Here is a 12,994-nt window from a genome sequence, read left to right on the forward strand (position 1 = left end):
TCCTTGCCATTTCTTGAACACATTGTAGAGAAGTTACTCAGTAAATACCTGTTAAAGTTGATGGATGGATAAATGAATGATAAGTTATTGAATGGTGTGAAAATGAAATAATATTTTGATTTATTTTTTCTTTAACGCTATTCCTATGAAATCAAATTTAAATAAAATTAAAGATAAAAATGTTTGATAGTAAAAATAGTAAGCTTGATAGAGTTGGGTAGCTTTGTCTTTGGAACTATGTCATTTTTCCTGTAGATTCAGGTTCCTCTTCTATCAACTCAGGTCATAATTTCTCATTCTATAAAATAAATCTCCTTTTAATCAGTTGCCTTCAGAAAAAACATTTGCTTAAATCAGTTATTCCTTGATATTTTAGATTGAAACCTCAGCTTAATTTTCAAGAGTGACTAAATCTATACCTAAATTTATTTCAATTGGATTTTTAAAATTAATTTTGAAAATAAGGCAAAGATACCTTCTTTTTAAAATTAACTAAATTTATGGGAGGTTTGAATTGATAACTGAAAAGTTATTTAAGCGTTTTTTGGTTATTTTTTTTTAAATTAATTGGCTCCATATTGGCAACTTTAAATATGTCTAAACATAGAGACTTAAGCTGTAAAAAAAAAAAAAAAAAAAAAAAAAAAATTCCCAGTTTAGCTTTGAATGAATCCAGAAATACCATTGAAGTATTTACTTCTACCACAAGGAGATACTTTACAATAGCCAATTTTTTTGACTGTCTTTCTTCTTAATTTATAATCCTTCTAGTAGAAGACCTGGTTTGGAAATAAGGTAAATAAAAATAATCTTTTTACTTGTTGGGCCAGCTGTTTATAAACAGATGACTCTCTATAAACACAGCAGGGCCAACACTGCTGAAGTTCAGGCTAAATGTGTGAGTCTCTAAAATTTCCCTTGCATGGCAGGCAGCTGGCCATGGCAAGGGTGTGTTTATCCACCAAATACTGTACCTACAGAAAATGTTCACATGTCACTGAAAACTTTTTTTATGCTGCTGTCCTGAAGTTGGACACCACAGATACAAATTAGTGAGACTCTGTAAGCCAGATGTTCTTATTCTGTGGTAACATTTAAGTGGTCTGTGGGTGAATGTTTGAGGGTCCTGGAAGCCTCTGAAATTGCATACTAAATTTTGGAATAATTAGAATATGTATTTTCTTGGAAGGGAGTCTATAATTATTATCAGATTCTCCAATATCTCCAATATCTCTATAATTGCTTCTGCGTCAAATGTGGTTTACTTGAATACATATATTCCTCACTAGACTTTAATTATGACCAAATATGAGACTTACTATTGAAACCCTGGTACCAAGCTCAGTACTTGGTACAGAAAAGGCAGTGTTGATGAGTAAGTGGATAAATGAATGTATGGATGAGAGAATAAATAAATGGGCTGTACCATCTGTTGCTAGCATCTAACGTCTTGTCATGTCTAAGGTCTTTCCATTCAACTTTTCCTTTGGCTTGGGGGAGGGATAATCCTCAGATTGTTTGCTCTAAGTGTTTCATGTTTTAGTCACTTAATGGAGTGTTTATGCTCCTAAAATTTCTGTAACAGAGGTAAGAATAACTTTTAGCATATTATGTAGTAAAACCATTTGAATTCTTGTTCTCATGAAAATTATCAAAGCTAATGAAGTATGACAAAGACCTCTCTAAAATTGTTCTTTTATATTTTTACATTGTTTCTTTGTAAAAGAACCATGGACTTTTTCATTTTTACCATTTTAATCCATTATTAAATTATCCATTATTAAATTGACATTTGATTTGATGTAATAAAGAACACATGTAATATAATTATTGCAAAATATTCCCAACACTCATTATTTAATTGATAGCCCAAAAATTTAATGTGGACTTGATAATAGGACTAATTGGGAACCGAAGTGCATTCTTAGGTTTTTCTTTATATTGCAATTCAAAAAATATTTATTTGTTTATTTATTTATTTATTTATTTATTTATTTATTTATTTATTTATTTATAAGAATTTATTTATTTATTCATGAAAGAGAGAGACACACAGAGGCAGAGACACAGGCAGAGGGAGAAGCAGGCTCCATGCTGGGAGCCCCATGCAGGACTCGATCCTGAAACTCCAGGATCACACCCTGAGCGGAAGGCAGATGCTTAACCGCTGAGCCACCCAGGCATCCCTCAAAAAATATTTATAAAATAACATTTGATACTGAACTGTCTTGCCAATTCAGCGGAAACTTTGTGAGTTTGAAGAGAAGTGTGTGTGTATGCAGAGGAAAGGAAGGGTTAGAGCAAATACTTCTAATTAGAACCAGGATCGAATCCAGACTTGGAGACATTTTGATGACACATTAATTTCTTCATGATGATGTAGTAACATCAACTTTTAATTTGCCCCATTCTATTCAGCTAAGGAGATGAACCAGTTCTAACAGAGTTCCTTCTAACTAGTGTACAGACACTAATGGGGTATTGGGTATACAGAATTTCTTGGCCTAACTATATACTAAGATTCATAAATAAATTCAAGTCTTTGGGCTAAACCATCTGCCATATATGTTGCAGCTGATGTACTTAACGTGGAAAAAACAGAAATACAAATAAGTGCCATTCACATAGAAAGGAATGAGCTGTGTGCTGAAGGATTAGGTATTTTTTCTCTTTTTTAAAGATTTTATTTATTTGAGAGAGATAGCAAGCTCTAGTGGGAGAGGCAGAGGGAGAGGGAGAAGCAGACTCCCATTGAGCAAGGAGTCCATGGTGGGACTTGATCCCGGGACCCCAAGATCATGACCTCAGCCAAAGTCAGATGCTTAACTGGCTGAGCCACCCAGGTGCCCCAGCTGTTTTCTCTTAAGCTATTTTTGAATCAATCTAAATTATTACCTTTAGCCCCAGAAGATACCTTTTTCTTCTTTCAAAAGCATTGGTATAAGGCATTTTAGCATAATAATTCAGTTGTTTTCATTTATCTAAAATAGCACAAAAAGATATATCAACCAAGATTGTTAAAATATGTTAAAGCATCTGTTGTGAGTAGATTATGCCATTTCACCCACTTTGTTTCTATTATCTGTTTTATTTAAAGGCAATACAACTGAAGATCTAAATTCTTGTTTTTAGACAAAATGAATGCTTTGAATATAGAACCCACCTCTCTAAGATTTAGTGTACATTAGTGGATTTTTAAAATTATTTTTGAAAGCAATTGTGGCAAGGCATGCTGGTTCTTTGTCATAATTTGTTGGTTTGAAATCTCAATGTGAATATAAAAACTAAGCAAAAGGAATAAGATGAGACCCACAAAAACTGTTCTAAGGGAGAATATGGAGTTAGGAAGTTGGACCAGCACCCATGACAAGAGAGTCCAACTCAAAAAAATATATATACTGAACTGAAATACACAATCAGCTTTGTGAGTAAAACAATTTTTAAATTTCATGTGAGCAAGACTTTTAGCTCAGGGAGGAATGTGAGGCCTTAACTAATTCTTTCCTTTAGTTTATGAAGGAGCAAATTCAGATGAAGAAATATATGGACAATATGATTTGTCCATCCAAGGTCATATACCTATTTAGGGTATGAGCTAGAACTGGAATCCTGAATTCTTTACTCCACATCATTTCACTTTTAGTGAAAAGTTATTTCTGTTGAAGTCTATATATTAAGGCCTGTGGTAAAATACATGAAGGAAATCCTCAGAAAATTCTTCTCTAACATTGTTGCATATTAGTTTTCTAATACATATAACATATTATCCCCAAACTTGGTTAAAACAAAAATGGTTTATCTCAAAGCTTGTGTGGATTAGGAATTCAGGTGCAAACCAGCTGGATCCTCTTGTTTAAAGGCTACCACAAAGCTGCAATATAGGTATGGGTCAGGATTGTAGTGACCTCGAGGCTCAACTGGGGGAGGATCTGCCTCTAAGCACACCTACACGGTTTCTGTAGGATTCAGTTCCTCACACGGGGCAACTGTTGCTGTCACTGGGAGGCTCCCCTCCATTCCTTGCCACAGGGCTGCTCATAATATGGCAACTTGTTTCACCAAAGTGAGCAAGCAAGATGAGCCAGAGAAAGAGCATGAGTCAGAGGGAAGTCTTTCAAACTTGCTGTATTCTCTTTATCAGTTGCAGGTCCCTAGATCAACTCATGCATCAGGGCATGAACACCAAAAGGTGAAGAGCACTAGGGCTGTTTAATTTTTTTTATTTTTTTATTCCTTTTATTTTTAAACATTTTTAAAAAAATTTTTTAAGATTTTATTTATTCATAAGAGACAGAGACACAGGCAGAGGGAGAAGCAGGCTCCATGCAGGGAGCCCGATGTGGGACTCGATCCAGGGTCTCCAGGATTATGCCCTGGGCTGGAAACTACTGAGCCACCCAGGCTACCCCGCTAGGACCACATTAGATGCCGCCAAACACCTTACAAATCCCACTGCTTCATGATCTTACATATCACTACAACTCCCTCTGCAGGACTTCCATGCTTGCACTGCTACATGGATTGAGGAAAAGGCAATAGGGAGCGGCATAGGCTACTGTCCTCATTTACATGACTTTTCATTAATGGCTCTGGTCTCCTTTAACTGCAAGTTCCATGAAAGCAGATATTATGTCCTGCTAATACTTGTCACCGTCCTTGTCCCCGGACACACACACTATATGTATTTCCAGGATGTCTTAGAGTCAATGGCACTAATAGTTATATGACAAATTTTTTTGATTAAATGACTGGATTGTTTCCAGAGAATATCAGCTTTTCATATGGTTCCCTGTTGGGGGCAGAAATCTGTGTATAAAATCAAAAGTCAAAAGTAATAAAGGCAGTTTGACGACCTTTATGAATTCTTTGGTGCCCTGTTTCTTTGTATACCAGACATGCCATAACACCATCACATACCAAACATCATTATGAGCATGACAATTATGCTTAAAGAATAGGCAGGCTCTTTAATCACTCACTCACCCACGAATCAATCAGTGCAGAGATCTTGAAGACTCGTGTGTTTTCAGTTCCAGTCAATGCTTTAGGTGTGCACAGTTAGACATACAAAATATTCCCTGAAGTAAAAGGACTTATTATCTAAACAGTGGATTAGGACTAATATATGAAAAGGCAAAGGCTTTTGTGTTTACATTTTAAGTGTGAAACGAATGGCAAGGACCAAAAGAGGTTGAAGAGGGAAGAGAACCTCCAGTTGAACTTACAAAGGACGGCTTTGCAGGATTCCTAGTAGTTCTGTATCTTCAAAGATGACAGGATTTAGGTGGCTAAGGAGGGCTGGGATGCAAAAGTAGTTGTTGACAAAAATACTGTGGATGGCAAATGGGCTGATACAGAGAAGCTAAATACACTTTAAAGAAATACTGAGAAAAGAAACCATGCTTACAGGAGATGCAGTAGCATAGAGGTTCTCACTGGTTTTATTTTGAAAGGCAGAAATATAATGGTCAGGAAAACTTGTTTCTTTGATGGCCTTTAACTCCAGTTTGTCTCTAAAATGCAGAGGACAGTAAGGCCAACCCTTGTAAATAAATTTTGGAAGAAGTGCCTAGAATCCCCAGTAGGTTTCTGAATTCTGATTGCATGAAATTATCCTCTGAATCATCCCCACTAACGTTGATTCAGATTTTTTTCTTCTTCTTCTTACTCCTTAGATTTCAGTTATTTGAGAAAGCAGATTAAAAAAAATGTAGACTGATGAGTGGATGACTGATATTTCTGGAACTCTCCCAGAGTGTTTACATCTAAAAAATAAAAGCACTTTAGAGAAGGAGCTGAGTGCCATTTATTTCTTTGAGAAAACGGAAGCTTACCTAGTATTCTGTAGGCTTGGGAAGGAAGCTGATCTGTGTGCATCCGCCTCTTTTAAACATTTAGTTTCCTCCCAGGGGCCTCATAGCAGTTTCTGTCTAGCCCACACATCATATCTTCTCCATGTAGTTGAAACCAACTGTACTTTCTTCACCATCACTGTTCCAGGTCCCTATTTTGACCATGGTCCAGGTCTGGAATAGTTTGTAAATGAGGAAGTGTAGGGTACATTAGAGGGTGGATCAGCTTGCTCCGGCTGCCATAACACAATACCACAGCCTGGGTGCCTTCAACAACAAAAATGTATCTTCTCACAGTTCTGGAGGCCAGAAGTGCAAGATCAAAGTGTTGGCTGGGTTTCTTCTGAGGCCTTTATCTTTGGCTAGCTGATGGCTACATTCTCACTGTGTCCTTATGTGGCCTTTTCTCTATGTGAACACCTGTTAGATTAGATTCAGGCTGCATTTTGGGGACCTCATTTAGCCCTCATGTCTCTCTAAGGCCCTATCTCCAAATACAGTCATATGGGGAGTTAGGATTTCAAATGTGAATTGGGGGAAGACACAATTCAGTCCCTAAATGATGGATACCTTTTACTAGGTAACTGTACAAGGAAAAATCCTAACATTATTCTGTACAATAGTCTAAAAAACGTACAAAGTCAAGGCCCAGAGTATGTCAGTGTAATAAACATTTACTGAGCACTTATTAGGGATCAAAAACTAGGTACTTTAACATTCAAAGGCAGCAAAGTCAGGGGCACCTGGGTGGCTTAACGGTTGAGTGTCTGCCTTCAGCTCAGGGCATGATCCCAGGGTCCTGGGATGGAGTCCCATATCAGGCTCCCATGGGGAGCCTGCCTCTCTCTCTTTGCCTCTCATGAATAAATAAATAAAATTTTTAAAAAAGCAAAGGCAGCAAAGTCACTTTTATACCCCTTGTTTCCTCAATATAACAGATGAAACAGAAGATTAAATACATATTACAAGATGTGATGATTAATTTCATGTGTCCATTTGGCAGAACCATGGTGCCCAAATATTTGGTCAAAAATGATTCCGGATGTTTCTGCCATGGTGTTTTATGTGGATGAGATTAACATTAAAATCAATGGACTTTGAGTAAAGCAGATTGTTCTCCATAATGCAGGTGGGCCTCATCTGTTTAGTTGATGGTCTTGATGGAAGAAAAGATCGACCTCTCATGAGAGAGAAAGAATTATGCCACTGACAGCCTTGGGACTTGAACTACAGCCCTGGCTCCTACCTGGGTCTCCAGCCTGCTGGCTCACCTTGCACATTTTGGACTTCTAGCCTTTTCCAATCAAATAATTCCTTAAAATTTGTCTCTAGACATATACACTCATCCTCATGGTTCTCTTTCTCTGGAAATCTCTGACTAATGCACCAGGTAAACTTTATAACAGAGTGTACTCTGTTCCTTCAGTCAGTTGCCCTCCCTTCTGTTGGCAATACCTGTTCAGAGTATGTCTCCTTTGAATGTAAGGGCAGATGCAAGGAGCTAGAATGTCAGTTTAATTGAATCTGTTCAAACCACTAACCAGAATCAGCTTAGGTGGTGGATTTTCATAACCTATGGTTTGATGTTCAAGTCAGCAATTTATACCTTTACAAAAATTAGAATAGATAGGTGATTGAACTCTTATATTTTCTCATCTGATTGGGCTGACCATACTGCAGGGACTTTTCTGTATGAAAGTCTGATGGGAATTGTGCACGGACATTGTATGGCACCACTAGCAGGGGGCACGTATGTGATACAGGGTAGGGCTGGACCAGGAATAGGCACTACATTCTGTGTAATTTTATTTCTAAGAGTAGCATGAAGCTCTGTATCTCCAGAGCATACTTTTGATAGCTCACCAGTTTACAGTCTTTTCTAGTTAGCCTTCTAACCTTGCCTGAAGGGGATCAGTGATAAGCATTATTAACTCCTTATTGGCATCTAGGGACTCTAAAATGCCAGGAAGAAGGTGACCTGCCATATATCACATTGCAGGCCTTGGAGAGACTTCCACTGTGCAGAGCTGTCTTCTCATGTGTTCATCCTCTGAAGCCATTGCTGAGGTCTGAAAGGTCTTTCTTTTGTTCCATGGGAAATCTCATTGTTGTAATTTGTGGTATATAAATAGAGAAAATAAAAATTTTCTAAGAAGTATATAAATGGATGTTATTTTTCATTCCTGAAATGACAAAGTCAACCAGTGAAGAACTATGTTGATCTGAAACAAAATAAAAATGATCTTTGGAGTTCAGATTATTGTGATATTAACTTTTCCTCTCTGTTTGCATATAGTACTATAGGTTCCAAGGGAGCTGAAGAAATGATAAACTCTACTTAGAGAATGTCTATAGGAAACAAGATAGAAGACCCTTATTATTACTCTTAAAAAAAAAAAAAGATTTTAAGTACTCTCTATACTCGATGTGGGGCTTGAACTTAAAAACCCAAGATGAAGGGTTGCATGCTCTACTGACTGAGTCAGCCAGGCCTCCCTATTTTTATTCCTTCAAATGAAATATATAATTATTATCCATCAAAGTGCCTTCTTTCTCCTCACCAAAAGCGTGACAAACATATTGCCTTTTAGTATTTCAGCTTTTCACCACCTTCTCCAGTAGAGTTGCCTTCAAGGACACGGGAAAAAGGTTTCTGTTTTGATTTGTTTTTTTTTTTTTTTTTTCTTCTCGTATCCTATAATCCTAGGTTTAGAGACCCTTCTGCCAAATCCTCATTTTGCTTATGAGAAAGCAAAGATTCTGGGAGTTTAAGTGACTTCCCATTTATCACACAACTGTTTTTATTTAATTGTATGTTGTATATGTGTGTATTTGTGGCTAAGGTAAGGCTGTTTGGGTTTCTAGCACAGTGAAAAGATTCCAAGTACAAAAACACAATGCTGTTTGCTGCTCTTTGTACTATTTTCACTCAAACTTTGCTACAAATCTGGTAAATGAAATAAAAAGTAATTGGTGGAGCCTAGTGTTGGAGTTGACTACTGTTCTAACTGAACTGATGGTGCAGTTAAATCAAAGTCAATGGTTGAAAGGGGCATTAGGGAATATAAAGACTGGAGTGTACTTTTGTTTAATAGAGTTCTTTCATTATTGAGGAAGTAGGAATGGCTTCTGATCCTCTATCCTGTCTTCGTAAACTATTGTACATAGGATCAGAACAAGGATTATGTTGTCAAACCTGTTATAGGGCATGTGTGCATGCTCTCTCTCTCTCTCTCTCTCTCCTACTTTCTTTCTACATATTTGAGGAAGCGTATTAACTTTTGATAGAATGGTAACTATCTTATAGAGTATTGCAAAGACTAAATGATGGTATGATGCCTATAAAGTTCTTTTGAGGGTAGTTTCTATTGTCCTGGGATGATTATTGCTAATATTCATTATTATTGGTCTTTCTCCTTTGATCTTTCTTCATATAATTTTTTATCCTCGCTCTGTCTTTTTTGTAAAGCCTAAGATGGATACTAGAACAAGGAACTGTTACGGTCAATGAAAAAGACAAGGAATGGGGTGTGTGCCAGGATAGATGGAGGGCTCAAAATCTATGTTTATGAAAAAAAATGATCCCTGCTTACTTTTCTCCAGATGAATACGAACAATAGCACAAAAAATAATAGCAGCTGTCAATTATTAAGTCCCTATTCTGTGCAATATTTTGTATCAAGTGTTTTGCACATATTAGCTCATTTAGTTCTCATTATAAATACAATAAATTGTTATTCTGACTTTTTTTTGACAAAGGCATTAAGGCTCAGAGAATTAGGTGGTATCCTTAACATGAATTAACTAGCTAATTTCAGAATTTAGACTCAAACTCAGATATGCCTGATGTTAGTCACAAATATCCTTAATTATTCTTAAGCATTATGTAGAATTCTAGCATGAAAGATGAGATTTGGAATTTATAAAGTTTAAATCATGACATGATTAGCTGTATGAAAACCACAACTTTCTCTGAGTCTTGGCCATGTAGCATCTGCCATTGTTCCACTGGTGAGCTCAAGAAAAATTGCAATAATTTTTTGGCAAAAAAATAAGGATATTTTAAAAAATGATGTGGAAACAGTTATTTGTATGAGAAAACTATTTCTTACTCTTAAAGATAGTTTAAAAGTCTCAGGGGAAAAAAGGTATCTATTACTTTTTTTTTTTAGAAAAAAAGAGAAAATCTTTATGATACTAGAAGAGAGAATTTCTTAAAGAGAACAAACCAAAAAGGGAAGGACTAATGAGTTTAACTGATAAAAATGATTGTTGTATGAAAAGATACAATGGGTAAAATGAAAATAAAAAGCGGAGAAGAGGATAACAATACCAAGTGTAAGCTAGTGGTTACCACCTTCTAAAGCAGGAGGGAATGGGTTGAGGAAGAGGGCACAGTGTCTTCAATTTTACTTGTAATGTTTTCTAAACCGAATAGTGAGTTTGTGATAATTCGCTATATTTTCCTTATATTTTTATGTGACTGGACTGTCTCATAATAATAAAAAAGATTTAAAAAGGGGAAGCTTTAGGCAATCATCAGGGAGGTAATAGATATATGAAGAAGAGGAAAGAAATGGTCCAGCTATCTGATTCCCACATCATCTTCTCAAGTTAGAAGAAATCAGGGGATCAGTAAAGAGGTAAACTCTAGGAAAACATAAATCTCTCTCTTTTCCTGTGTGAGTATTAGATTCTTGTTTCTGCTCGTCCTTAAAGTACTCAGCAAAATGGCAATCATTGAAACAGCTGACACCTTTTAAGAAGCTCCGAGCATATACCATGTCCCTCTAGGCAGTCTCTAATAGTGAACAAGTTGGTTGCTATATGTGATTCTCGCTCTACCTTCTTGGGGAGAGAGGTTGTTTATAAACGTGTAGGATTGTTGTTTGCTTATCATTACCAAGAGGGGAGCAATACTGTCAGTGTGTAAGGACCAGAGAAGCTTAGTGTAGTACAGTCCAGTAATGCACAAAATGCCCAAGAGCTCCTCCATTGGCAGTGGGGTAGAGTGAAGATAGGGGTAAACTATCCCTCAACAATACAAGAAAAGAGTATGTGTGTGTTTATGAATCATAATACATTTATCACCTTAGGATTTTGTCTACTATCAGAATGACAGGTGCATAAAGGAATAAAGAAAAAATACTTCATGAACTCAAGATTATTACATTCCCTTCTACACTAGAGATGTGTACTACTAAACTTTATTGACTGGTTTCACATAGAGTTTGTTCACCTTGACTTCTTGCTCTAGTTCTGTAAGCTTCTAGTTTCTAGAGAGCTAGTTTTCAATTTCTTATTCAAAAGAAAAGATAAAAACAATCAGGAAAGAATATCCAAATAAACCAAAGATTTATTGAAACCATGCAGAACTGATTTTATGTTTGTTAACCCCTCGGTGACCTCTTACATTTGCTGCCACTCTAACTTTTTATATAACAAATGATCTTGTGATATGAACATTTAGACCAAGTGTTTAAAAACCACTCTTTGAAAGAAGCGAGAGATACTTTTGATTTGGAAACTTTATTTTCTAAGCTTTGCCTGGAAGTGATCTGTATGGTCGAAAGTCTATTACTGATGCCAGAGAACTTTAAATCTGCAGATGGGGCAATTTACATTCACTGTGGCTGCTACCATAGCGGCTGATTCTTAAATTATTTATGCAAAGAAGCGAACTGTTCTGTTCTTTATCTGAAATTATGCCAATTGCATGCTTAACAAGGCTAAACTTTTCACTGAAAATTCAGCTGCTTTTTCAAGCTCATATTTTTTATCTTGTCACTAACTGTTCACACAGAGGAAGATGAATCATGATCACATACTACAATGCTTTGCCAGACTCTTGAGAGAGTAATAACTAGAAGCTGTGATAACAGATTCCATAAGTAAAACCTAACAGGTTTATACTTTAGTCGGTAGGCTATTAAAGCTTCTTGATGTTATACTGCTGAATAAACAAGTTTTGTGCATTATTATTTTTTGTTCAGCAGAATATATTCTCAGTCAAAAATTTGAAGGTTGTAAGACTGTCATCCAAAATCTGTTTGCTATAAAACTAATGAACTTCATGTGCCAAAGAAAACTCAGACATATCAGAGTTGAGATTTGGTTTACTAAGGAAACTGAAAGGAATATAGTCCAATTCATTTCTAAGAAACACCAGATTTTAGAAAATCGGAATTATTTTGGACATTAATCACCATGCGCAAAGCAAACCAACACACTGAACACTCATGTTTGCTAGGTATGGTGCTCAGTGTTTTTCACATAAGTTGTCGCATTTGTTGCTAGCAACTCTCTGTGTAGTAGGCATGATTGTCCGGACTCAGACATTCAAAATGGCTCAGTTAGAGCCAATAATGAAATGATCACAGAACAGAACTGGATCTCTACGTTTTATTTTTGTACAATGGGCTTCTTCTGGCATATAACTTGAGAATTTTTCATATCTAAGGTTTTCAGCAGTACAGGAAGGAAATTTGATGGCTTATTTTGCATTTCTTATTAATAGGATATTAATTGGAACAGGTTTTTTTCCTTTGGTTACTCAAACCTGAAGTGTGGCTAGCTCTTTACCATAAACTGCATGATCTTTCAACAACATAACTCTAAGTTCGCATCAGGAAGCAAAATTCTCTGGAGAGAAAATAAACCAGAGTTATAGGTATGACTGATTGGGCCTATCTTCATTTTTTTTTTTAAATCTCTGTTTTTTTCCTATGCCAGTAACCAACCTATTTTTATAAGGTGTTATACTCCAAAGCTACATACTTTCACCTTCCCTCTATTTTCTTTTTTTTTATTCCCCCTGAATATCCTAGCTATTTTTGTTCAATTTATTCTCCTATGTTAAATTGAGTATTTTTCTAGTTCTAAAAACAAGCAAGGAAACAAACATACCTCAGGTCTGATATTGCATAACAAAAGAAAAAAGGTTATGAATGGTTAAAATGAGAAAATGTGTTTGGAATTTTGGGGTAGTTTGGAATATTTTTCACAAAACATAGGCGTAATACATCAGTGCAGGTCACCTTTTTCTTGTAGAAAGCCTTTTGATTTGTAATGATCAACTTTATAGGATGTACAGCATGTTTTGGCCAGTGAAAAACTTATGCTTACATATCCTAAACTCAACA

General features: G+C 36.1%; 1 long non-coding RNA gene across 2 annotated transcripts in view; it reads left to right on the forward strand.

Annotated features, from left to right (window-relative positions):
* LOC112654891 (uncharacterized) overlaps positions 1 to 12,994 on the forward strand; it is a 203,410-nt gene that overhangs the window by 87,792 nt on the left and 102,624 nt on the right. The window contains exon 10 of one of the 2 annotated variants that reach the window (XR_007402540.1): positions 6,982 to 7,998. The exons of the other annotated variant lie outside the window; for it this stretch is intronic. This is a non-coding gene — a long non-coding RNA (uncharacterized LOC112654891). Of the gene's footprint in view, positions 1 to 6,981; positions 7,999 to 12,994 lie in introns of those variants that run through there. 2 annotated transcript variants of the gene reach the window in all.

Source organism: Canis lupus, chromosome 15 (assembly GCF_003254725.2).
Source record: "Canis lupus dingo isolate Sandy chromosome 15, ASM325472v2, whole genome shotgun sequence".
Lineage (NCBI taxonomy): Eukaryota > Metazoa > Chordata > Mammalia > Carnivora > Canidae > Canis > Canis lupus.